The following is a 13113-nucleotide window of genomic DNA, read 5'->3' as shown; positions in this document are numbered from 1 at the left end:
TCGCGTCAGGTGATCAGGTAAATTGGTTTTATACGAAGTGCACCTCTGGTGAAAGTGAAAACTCCTGGCGTTTCTTAAACCTATCTCACATGTACAATGAAACCGCAATTTAAATTTTGACCTTTCATCTGTTTAGGAACTATGAAAAGTGGTACAGAATATTATTATAGTTGTACAGAGCTTTTCTTAACTGATATAGTCACTATTGATGAAATCTTAGTACCGTATGTTCAAATATAGTTTGACGAGAGGAAAACAATCTAAATGCAGGCACTTCAGAAATTCTCACAAACTGCACAGCAGTGAAATGTGACTATTCCTCAAGTTTACATTTTATCGTTTTTATTATGAAACCAGATTTAAATTATGTTTAGATTTCTGTGCGTAAATTTAGTTATAAAAATAAGACGTTCCTGATCAAAACTGTGATTGTTGTCTGTTTTTATTAGCATTTTATTTTCTGGTTTTGGACAGGTTGAATTTAGAGAGACCCAAAGTGCCACCTAAGTGTGAGAGCCAGGTAATAACAAATCAAAGAGTCTAAAAGATTATCCTGTTAACCATGCTTCTGAACTGTAATACAATCGATACAGTATGTGATTCAGACCATCTATGCTGTGTGGTTTACTCTTATTAGAGGTCATTCATTAGTCTCCAATCGAAGGGTTTAGTTTAGCGCCCTGTTGATCTTAGCAACGTCAAGGTATGCATTAGCTATAAAGCAATCATTTCCAATCTGTCCAGATATGTGTTAAATTCAGGAGTCCCCAATCCTGCTCTTGGAAGGCCAGTGTGTCTGCTGGATTTTCTAAACTTTTTAAAGTACTAGAACCTTAAGAGCTGGGAGAAGTCTGTAAATTGGTCCTATTAAGGCAATAACAGGCTGATTCAGATCCTTACAAACTCAGCCGGACTGACAATGTGTAGACAGATTGGGCCTACAGATCCAGCTTGGACCCCTGGTTTACTTGGAGATCTTTCATCTATTGATATATCCTTCAACTATTTTCAGTTTTACTTGTCTCACAATCACAAAGGTGATCTTAGTTAACTGGAAGGAAACACTTCCATTAACTAAAGGTTTACGTTAATAACTAAGCACACGTCCCTTGAAGGATTCTCTGCATCTTCACAGAAATATTTTTATGTTTTCTACAGGCATAAGAGTTTTATGCCTGTAGAAAACATTTAAAAAATCCTGATAGAATTACCTTTAGTCCATTCTACAGGTAGCTGTGGTGCTAGCATGTAAAGGCCCTGTATGTTTTATTCACTTCTTGAAATTACCACATACTTCAGAAAAAAATGTTTAGACAAAATTACTACAGGTTTTAATATGATGTCAAGGTTGCTCTGTGTGAGTTACAATGGTGAAAGTTATCATCTTAAAGGTTGGTTGTGTACTGTATACATTTAAACTAGGGCCTAGTTTAAAATCACACACCCCTAAATATAGTGGCACATTTGTCACATTTGCACTGAACCACATTTTAAGCTTAGAAACCTCAGTTTTATTTCATGTCCAACTTTTTTATTTTCTGTCAGTCACTGAGTGGTTTGGGATTTTCAGGTTTTACAGTATCTCTGAAAGTTTTTTTTTTATCCCTTTCAGTTTCTTAAACAAGAGAAGGTGTCAGAAGGTGTCAGAATATAAACCACTCTGTACATTGAGATTTGTACCAAAACTGGTACAACAGTTTAACCATCTGATAGAATAGAGGAACATCATATTCCACCCAACTGGTTATCACTGGGGAGAATTTCAAAACTATATGAATCATATTCCAATATTTAGGATAGTGAAGAACTAGGATATGCATCTCTAATTAATTCAGATTTGTGATTACAGCTGCACATTTTTTATTTGATTTTACTACAAAAAAAACTACAAGCAGCATTCTAGTTAATATATATATAATCTGAGGGATTATATATAATAATTATAGGTGGATAATTTAAATATGTATTTTATTTCAATTGAATGAGTACTGTGTTATTAAAAGCACATAAAAGGTGAATGATGCAAGTTTACTTTATTACTTTTAGTATTTCTTTTTAAATGGAAAAGAATTTAAGCATTTTATTAGAAATTTAAAAACATCTGTTTTATGTTGCTTTATGGAAAATTTATTATAGTGGGTATTAAAGCTGTGGTTGGTCTGGATTTGATGCATTTGATAGTTATGAAATTGCCTCCATTTATTTATGGTTTTATTTAACCAGCTACCCACAGAGAGGTCTAAAAGGAATATTATACTGATTTAAAAAGACACTCTTTAAATCAGGCTGCAAAGATGAATAATTTGTTACACTTACAGTACATAGTGCTTTACTAGACACTCCACTCAAAGTGCTTTGCAAGTAATTGGGATCCCTTCCACCACCACCAATGTGCAGCATCCACATAGTGCAGCCATAGTGCACTAGTACGCTCACTACACACCAGCTATCGGTGGGGAGGACAACGGAGGGATGGAGCCAATTCATAGATGGGGATTATTTAGAGGCCATGATTGATAAAGATCAATGGGAAATTTGGCCAGCACGCTGGGGTAACACCCCTACTCTTTTTGAGAAACTCCCTGGGATTTTTGATGATCACAGAAAGTCAGGACCTCAGTCTTACATCTCATCCATAGTATGGCGGCTTTTTACGGTAAAGTGTCCCTGTCACTATACTAGGGCATTAGGACCCACACAGACCGCATGGTGAGTGCCCCCTACTGGACCCACTAACACCTCTTCCAGCAGCAACTTTAGTTTTTCCCAGGACTCCCATCCAGATTCTGGCCAGACTCACACCTGCTGAGTTTAAGCTGATTTCCAGTTATGAGATGCAGGATGATATGGAAGATTTAGAAGATGTTCTATTAAAACTATTAAAAGGTTTTATATAACATAGTTTTTATTGTGAAGTTTTAAACCTTAACATTCATGTTTATAAAGAAAAACACTAGGCAATTTACAAAAAAACTCATACAGAGTGTAATGTATGACACCAGGAAATCTTCCTAATGCAGAATATTAGCTTCTTTTGTGATGCTAGATATACAGTAAGTGGCCTATTTAAAGAACAGTTATTCACATTAATGCAGTCTAAAGAAAGACTAAATTAAGTTAAAAATATTCAATACTTCCTTAAAATGTGTTGTCCATAAGTATATATTTGTTTTATAGAATTTATAGAATCAGTATGGCTATGTCCAATTCAATTCAATTCAATTCATTAAAATGTATATTTATAGTGTTTGATTTTCACTCAGAGTACATAAATGATACATTTGCATCATCTTAAAAGTGACATTCCACATATAAATGTATGACTTTACAAATAGGCATTCATAACTGGAGTCAGTTTTTTTCATCTGTCATTTGTCACTGATTATAAAGTTAAGATCACTTTATTGGCCATATACAATTTCTTGCATTAGGAATTTGTCTTTTTTGCATACCCCAGCTTGCTCTCCATGAGACACACAGACAGGCAGAGAAGAGTGCAGGGTCAGCCATTGTACAGCGCCCATGGAGCAGCTGGGGCTAAGGGCCTTGCTCAGGGGCCCAACAGAGTAGGATTCCTCTGCCGGCTGTGGGATTTGAACCAGCAACCTTCCAGCTACGGCCACCGCTTCGCCCCTTTTAATCAATATTTAGTTCACGAAGGCAGTTAATCAATATTCTGTTTTACTCTTTCTTAAAAACATATATTGACAGATCAAATTATGTTTGTATTAAATGTCTGCACTGCAAATGTTTTATATGCAACTGCAATTAAAATAAACATTAATATGTATGTGTACAGGCCGAGCAATTACTTTTTTAAAGTTATTAAAAAGATGATACATATATTGAGCTCATACTGGCTGTGCTGCTTGCGTTGTGAGGCAACGTCATGCACAGCTGACTTCAAAAAGACCAGCTTTCAAAGTGCACACCAGCAGAGTGATAATGAACTAGCAAGAGGAAACAAACAGATAAAGGGCAGGATATAAAATGTCTTCTTACGTCCCAAATGTCTAAAAAAAGCCCCGTTTCAGCTCCTTATGATGCAGTGAACCTTTTTTTTTAAAAAAGAGGTCTTACATTGCAACTGATTTGCACAAAAAGAACTTTGAGCAGTCACATTAAAGCTTAAATTATACTTTAGGTCATCCTATTTGTGTGATGTTTTTAAACATGGTAATGTAAAGGTTATTCTGTAAAATAACAAATGACCTTAGAGACCTAAATAACTACACTACGTCAAACATCATTCAGTTGCGTCATATATCCATGATATGTTTGAATACAGCACTGCAATCGCCTGAAATGTCTTTGTGCACACAATGAAAATCACTATCCATGGCAAAGATGATAGTGAAAATGCATAATCAAATCCCATCCATGGATAATGACGTTGAAAACTTCCAACGGCTTTCAAAGGCATAATAAGAATCACTGAGCACTGAGTACTGAGCTTTATAAACCCTAGTGATAGCCTGGCAATAATGTACAGTACCTTCCTGCAAGACAATTCCAAGTTCCAAAACTGTAATTATGCATAGACATGAAAGCTGTTCACTGCAAAAACTTTGGACTGATTTTTGATCCAGCTTCCCACAGTAATTTTACAAGTGTCAATCAAGTGCCTTTGTGAATAAATTACACAAAGCAAAATAAGGCATTTTTGTAACACTTTACATTATGTTTATACAGCAGATACTTAAAATATTCTATTAATGACCAATTTGCTATAAATTAAAATGCAATGGTAATAAAGCATCTATAGATACACAGCAATGTCCAAACTAATCTTATCCTCATCTCTACGGAATATCTGTGGAAACTGCATTAATATTTTACAAACATAATGATAAGTCATGAAGTGGGTTTGAGTTTTATCACATATCTTTGTGACCGCTGTATAGTGTCAGATTCTGTAATAACATGACAAATGGTAGTAGGTGATTTGGAATGCACACTAATGTATGCCTCAACCTTTTCAATTGATGTCAGAACTTCATATAACATGTTTGTGAGAGGCATTAAACAGCTTTATATAAGGACATGTCTGCAAACCTCCCTACATAAAAATGAAAAAAGAGGTAGGTATTCAGACTGAATGCAAAAGAACTGAATATATGCTTATTCATCATCAGCTCCACTGGTTTGGTCATGCTGTCCGAATGTCAGATTCATGGCTTCTGCAGAAGGTTTTCCTCTTCCATCTTAGCCCAGGCAACCACACCAGATGAGGCCAAAAGAAACATTTCAAAGATATGGTAAAAGCAAACATGAAGATATAACAACACTGAGATGAAATCCTAAGTTGTTTTAACATTTCGCCAAACTAGATGGAGTAGCCCAGTGCTTTGAGACCCAAAGCTGCCGCAATGAGGAATCATATCATGAGTGTTGAAGAGGGCTCACCATGACCGTATTGCTCCCCACATGACCAAACATCTCCTGAGGAGTGAGCTGATCAACGTGCCAGAGTATAAAGATCTCATATCGAGCATTTCGGTCACCTTTGGGACAAAGAAGACAATTGTCCTTGACTGTGAGGGATAGTCAGTTAATGACTTCTGTAAAAAATCAAAATCCACTTTCAAATATTTTTAAAAAGTATTTTTCTTTCTACTAGGCAAAAGATGGATCAGATAGTTTAAGACAGTTGTAAACTTTGTTATGAAGAAAAATAAAGCTTTAAATGTTATCCATTCTTAGAGCCAATATAGCAAATTTGTACCAATTTCTGATTTTGACAATTTGCTCTATCTATCAAATGCAATATCTAGGCATTCTTTTTTTGTTACTTGTGCTTATTGATAAGATGTTTTAATAAAACATGTAAAATGCTTATTATCGAATTTAGTATAGCATTTGTCCAGTCAATTTGTTAAATTACAAACATAATGATAAGTCATGAAGTGGGTTTGAGTTTTATCACATATCTTTGTGACCGCTGTATAGTGTCAGATTATACTTGAAATGTACCGTAAAAGGCAATAGTTCCTTCTTACTTTCAAATATTGAGAATTATCTTTAAACAAAAGACAGAATCACACATGCCCAGAGGCGAACATTTAGTCTCTTTTTATTTTTTTTCAGTCACGTAAATGAAATTGTGAACAACTGCTGTACAAAGTCAAGCATTTTACTTCATCTTTAAAGTAATTTGAGATTGTATGTAGTGGCAGTAAGCTGAATATGCTTCATGGTATTTGCCTATCCCTGAACTAATATTAGGAAATCGTGAAATGGCACACATAGGACATTTTTGTATATTAACAGCTGGTACACTAAGAAAAAAAGAGGCCAATGGAAATTATTATTTTTTTTCTTGAAAGCATGTTTGCTTTGTTAACATTGTCATACATAATGCAGTAATTACAGTCAAGGAAGGAGCAGTGGATCACACTAAGTGGCCTGGCTCTGATTTGTCTTCATCTGTTACAGCAGAATGAGTTAATGACTTTAGACTGATAAGAAAATACATGTAAATTAAGGAGTCTGATACATAGTACGATATACAGTCCGATACACAGTTCCATATATTTTAATGCTCTGTTCAGCTGAATTTCAGTTTTACCAAGTATATAGGTTTTGCAAGCACAAGTAGCTTGTAATTTTATGTCTGAAGCTAAGGATGAACAATCAAGAAAGTGATATACTATAGGCCATGGAGTTCAAGCCAAAGTCAGACTATTTACAGAAATTTTTTATACTCTTGCTGTACCACATGAGAACATAATCCATTTTAATGATTATAGCTTTTTTTAGTGTACACAATTTACAGTAAATGCCAAGTTTCTTTTATAGTGTATTACACCAGTCAATACAACCGTGCACTTGATGGGCGAAATACAAGAAAGGTTTAAATTCATGATTCCTTGCACAAATAGAAGCATTTAGTATAATGTTCTGAAAACCATAGGGATGCTTAGAAATGAGAGTTTTCTGTTGTTGCAAATTGCAGTTCAAACATTAGATTTACAATTACTGCAATTTTCAACAGAGTTATAAGAACATAAAGTCTGTAAACACTCTAGTTCATTTGGTTTTAGTAGGTAATTGATCAAAGAATCTTATTCAGATGCTTGCTGAAATAAACCAGGGTATCAGCCTCATCCACGTGGCTGGGGAGCTTGTTCTAGACTTCCATAACCCTTTGTGTAAAGAAGTGTATCTTGTCCTCACCTTTTAAAGCTCTTCTCCTTAGTTTCCACTTCTGGCTTCTGTTTCACTGTTGATTCTTACAAATTCACTTTGTCATGAATTTGAACAAACTGTATGAACACGTCCTCTCATAAGCTTCTCTGTTGAAGACTTAAATGTCTATGAAAAGACTGTAAAAATGAAATCTCTAGTGTTTAGAATGTTGTAGTTTTGAAGTTGATTTAACCTTTATCAAACCCTTTAAACTGCAGAACTTCAACACTCCCTTGATTTCAAATGCTTGGAATATTATTATCTTTGCAACCTACTGTACTTAAAGTTATATAACTTTTAATGCCAAATTGCATTTTGTCAGTACATTACAGTAGTTAAGATATTTATTTAAATTCCATTAATTCAGTGTCTGTAGCACCAGCTAAGGAAGACCTTTAGTGATAAACAGAGATTTTGGTAATTGAACCAATTTTCTTAATATATTGTTTTGAATTTCAGGCATTTTTCTCAAATACATTTTACCCCCTCAATTCTAATATAGTGCAAAGTCAGGATACACTTCTATGCATTTTTTTTAAATTAAATTATCCAAGTAGCATTCACATTGTGCTATAATTACTTTTCTTTGGGACAAAGCCTTTCAAACTATTTCCCACGTAGAGTAGTACTGCCTGAAGCAGAACAGTAGCAGTAGCGTTATGGGGCAGTGAATGACTTCACCTGATAAATTTTTTATCAAGTAGACAAATTCAGATGCAGTTTCATAATACCTTTAGGAATACATGGGCATGTATTAATAGTTTGGTATTCAAATGCAGGATAAAAGAAAAAGCACAGCAGTATCAGCCACTGCAGCTTGTAGGTGAGGTGCTTTGTTGTTTATAGCTAGAAGAATTTGAAATATTACATGAGCAAACACTTTTTAATTAATCTTATCTTATCCAAAATGATTGTTGCCTTCTGTAAATTTCAACCATTGGTCCCAAATGTTCACTTCTCTGATGATGGACAATTTCTTATACGGATTGTGTGCAGAGGTGTTTTTTGCCTGAGTAAGCTCATTATTAAAAAGGGCAATCTTTACTTGAATCAGCTGCAGACATTCATATACTGCGAGAGGTGCAAATGCAACAAATTTAAAATGCAACAACTAATTCTTACTGTCTTTCAGTATAGTATTGTTGAACTTGTCCTGGCATCCTGTCAATTATAATATGTGAAAATAGCTGAACATTTTGTAAATTAAAAAAATCATTTTTTTTTACATAGACGTAGATATGACATAGGCAAACACTGATTAACATTTGTCATAAACAGGGTTGATCAGCCGCAGGCCTACTGTGAAAGTCACTTTAGTCAGAGACTACAGACTACTAGCATGCGTAGCCCCTGTTGGAAGCAATACCAGCTGTACATCTGCACCACCAGGTTACATGTGCTGTTTTGTGGGAATTTTTCCCATTTCTCTTGTGCAGCCAGGCCGAGTATATGCCTATTCACTAATCTCTGAGCTCTAAAAGTTGTCATCCCAGTTTATACCAAACATGTTCAATAGTGCTCAAGTCTGGTGAGTAGGAAATCCTCAACATAACTGTCACATTCTGATTTCCCAAGCAAGTTATCGTAACGCAAGCACAATGTGGACATGTGTTGTCCTGCTGAAATGTTACATCACAATGATACTACACAAAGGGCAGCAAGTGAAGTCTCAGGACTTGATTAATGTAACACCATGCAGTCATGTTACCATCATTCAATACAAGTGGAGTTTTGTAGCAATTAGACACTCCCGCCCAGACTATCACACATGTCTACATACTGTAGCATTCTCTAACATTCATCAGGGTAATCTACACTACACCTTGATTTATTTTTTAAGGAGAACATGGTTGCACTGCTGACAAGTCCGTCTGAGGTGTTGCTCTAATGTGCCAATGGTATCTTTTGTTCTCTTGATAAGCAAAACATCTTCGTTCCTTTCAGTGTTTTTCTTTCACGCTCTTATGCAAAAGTTAAAGTCACTGAAGTGATTTTGATTATTCTGACATTCACTGATTGACTGACTTTGATCAATATCTGAATTCTAAATTATGCAGCACCCATCTAGATTCTGAGTTTCTGTATATCAAATTCAACTACCTGAGTGAAGGCAGTATGTTCTGTTAAACTCTTTTAATCAACAAATTAGTCTAAATGTAATGGGGATTTTAGGTTTTATTTTCAACCAATAAATAAGGTGAATTTTAATTGTTTGTCCTTTATCCAGCAGTACATCTCTCTGAAATAGGGGTGAGTTTCCCGAAAGCATCGTAGCGTTAAGAACATCGTAAACTCGCTCTTAAGATCGATCGTTAATTTACGAGCGTTTCCCAAAACCCATCGTAACTAAAGTAGAACGTTAAATCCTTCGTAATCTACGCGCTCCCTGACCCACTCGTTAATCACTAAGTGCTTCTTAAACTGGCTACCTCCTGCGCCAACCTTAGTTTAGAGATCGCCAGACAGAGCACATTCAATTCACGTCATGACAATTCTCTGGAAATATAGAATACGAAGATTTTATATTAAGGATTTTGATATTTTGTTGTACTATGTAAGAGGAAATTCGAAAAAAGAACATTTATTTATACAGTAATGAATGTATCAGTCATCTTGGGTAAATTTCATATTCATAAGTCAAATGTTTTAATAATACTATTTTAGTACTTTTGGGGTGGGGTTTAAATTGTATTTAAATTCCATAAAGAACGTGAAACATGTAACACGTATTACAATGTAGCGCTACGCAGGGCGGGCTGATAACAGCACCTGGGGACTACCGGACTGTATATAGTGAGACGGAGGCTTTGATACAGTCTCTTCCCTTCGTGTGTGTATGTTAGTGTAGGTGCAGCGGTGTAACCCCTGTCCCTGGGTGTGTACCTTTCCCGATTTGAGTTAATAAATGTGTTGTTCAACCCCATTGCCTGAGTCCCACGCCTGCTCCATTCCGTACCGAAACCCGCGGTCGATACAATATTTAAAGTTCGAATACCGTTTTATGTTCTGTCGTGATTGTTAACGTTCAAGCTTAGACCTACTTGTTTTAAAATATGATTATAGATCCTGTATTTGTTAAATTTTCCATTGAGTTCCAATACGCCCAATAACTTTTTTTCTCATGAAACAGTGTGATTCATAACGATGGCAGCACGCCAAAAATATTGCTTCAAATCAAATACGTCGTGCAGGATGCATACACTGTCCACAGTTAAACTTGGTTTTCTTTTACGACATGTCAGTCATTTATTTTCTTTTCTCTTAGAAACAATAAGGGTCCCATTTTGTACCTGTCTATACACTTTCGCTTAAATGGTTGTTAAATTATGAAGTAATGTTTGCTTCATATTCCTTTTCACAACTTTATTTCATCCCACTGAAGGACCAAAACCAACACCATATAATGAAAGAATTGTCAATCGATTGTTTTTCAATCGACTTGTGATGCTTTTTGTTAAGCGACTTCAGGGGAGGGGTTAACAAAGAAGTACTTTATACTCGCTCTTTAAATGACCGATTAAGAGGGGTTTTGGGAAACGCACGAAAAAGAAGCTCGTACGTTACGTACATCGTAAAGTTGCTCGTTAGTCTCTAAGATTAATAATGTTTGGGAAACTCACCCTAGTTTTTTTTTTAATTTCTGAGATGGTCAACAATTATGTATACCTCATAAAACAATTAAACATGTTTCCTTCAAATCAGAACAAAGCAGTAACATATATTTAATAATGAACAAAAGCTTCCATTCAAATGTTATCCAGGAGAGATTATTTGATGGATATTTAAATTCATATTTTAATAAGATCACAATTTTATTAATTTAATCAGCCATAGTGTATAACCTGTATTATCTGTGTTATGGGAACTTTAGATGTAGGCAGAAGTAGGAATAGTATTATTTGGCAAATACTCAATGCTATTATTATCTGCATCCATGAGGACAGCATTTAAAAAATGCTTAGTAGGTTCTACTTTGTCTGACAAAACAGGGTTTAAATATCATGTGTAAAGGTGTAGGAATGTACTATTAAAACAATATATACAATCAGATAATTAGGGATAGTACATATAAGGAACCAAAAAAATCAGAGCCTTAATCAAATTGCAGTCAGGCACAAGGCAATAAGTTCAAACTGGCTCACTTTACAATGCAGCTAAATCCAACTCTTACCAGCTAACTTTGCAATGATGTACACTTGTGAAGTGATTTAATGAGTTGACCTTTGACCTTTGTAGTCTCAAGTCTACCACCAGTCCTCAAGTAAGAGCACAAAAAATTGCTGCTGTTGTCATTTATGAAATAAATGTCTTCAAATTGCTTTGACCCACTTCCCTTCAAAGAAGTACATGTCACAAAGCAGGTCCTTGGTGGCATTGATTAGAGATGTTAGCTGAGAGAGGCCTTGGAGAAAGGAGTGGAGATAATGAAAACATTTCACTTGCAGTGGGAGCTTTGTCTCCCCAAGTGGGGAATAGCTACACTTTACATTTAGAGAAGTGGTTCAAAAGGTGTTAAATGTACTTGGCCTTGTCAATGCGTTGTACTCCCTTGTTAAAGAGGAATAATAATATCTGATTCGTCGACACTCCTGTTAATAATTCAGAATTATTTAGGTTTCTGTGCTTTTAAAAGGTAGCCAGTTTAGATCTTTCCATGTGGTGTCTGGATGAGAGGAATAAAAATAATTATTTTCTTGGTTTCATATGTTTTTTTTTTATTTAGTTATGAAAATAAGGTTATTCTTATGGCAAATAAAAATATGACAATTAGGTTCAACTATTGAATTATTCTACAGAAACTGATTAACATATAAACAGTCATTTCTGTGTACTGTACATGTAAGAGGTGCTGTAATGGGCTGGTTGCAGTGCTACTTCAACCCTGCTACATACACAATAATTAACCTTAAAAAAATTAAACAAGATGTTTTTCTTGAGTTTTACAGCAAACATTTAATATACAGTGTGATATACTGATCTCTTTTTTTTACCTGCCTACAGTACTCTGCAGATATATTTTAATAATATATACAGTAAGTCAGAGAATAATTTACATTTTTCATGTGTATTTAAAAAAGGTCCAGAATTCTCCTTTATATTTTTCTTTTTTCTTTTCTATGTGTGTACGTTTTACAATTACCTTGTGTATTCTAATTATAATATTTAATTAAATTGGCTTTGTAAAATTAGTCATCTTCTGTGCTTGGCAAGAAGTACGGTAAATATACATGATGTGCCCTCGAAAGATCATGCATCTACCATAGGTCTATGTGTAAATACAGCCATGCGTGCAATCCATACCCAATGTTTTGTCTGTACTTCTCTCTGGATATATCTGATTTTGTACCTTTCAGTTCCTTCTCTGTGCTAATTACTTAGTATTTTATAGTATGTGGGATTGTCAGAACTGAGAAAAAATCTCCATCTTCAAAATCACGTCAGAAGGAAATTTTAATAAGCACATGCCTCATAAACTGTGTCGACCTTGGTTGCTAGCTCTAGAGCTGAAACACTGTACAAACCACTGTTACAGAATGTTGTATTGCAGTTCAAATAAGGCCTTGTCCTTACTTTGATCTATATAAATCCGGGCACAAAACATTTTCCTTATCAGTCATGCATTGCCCGATGATCAAAATCAGGCCCACAGAGCCTCGTTTTACCTGTGTGCAAACTGCCCACTCCTCCAGAGTACTATGAAGGAATAGGGCAATCTCACAACTGATGACTCCCTGATAAATTCACATCTACAGGGCCGAATCACAGTGTGTCTATGTAGTGGTGGAAAATCCCAGCTGGGAAGGGAAACAGTCAGACAGCCTCACACATTAATTACCATTCTTATTAATACCACGCACATTGAAACCCCACATTCCCACATTGTATTTGGATTGTAGAAGTTGTCTTATTATCACACATTAAACA

The sequence above is a fragment of the Lepisosteus oculatus genome, chromosome 4 (genome assembly GCF_040954835.1).
Source record: "Lepisosteus oculatus isolate fLepOcu1 chromosome 4, fLepOcu1.hap2, whole genome shotgun sequence".
In the NCBI taxonomy this organism is placed as follows: Eukaryota; Metazoa; Chordata; class Actinopteri; order Semionotiformes; family Lepisosteidae; genus Lepisosteus; species Lepisosteus oculatus.
The sequence above is the reverse complement of the archived record's forward strand: the minus strand, read 5'-3'. Positions refer to the sequence as shown.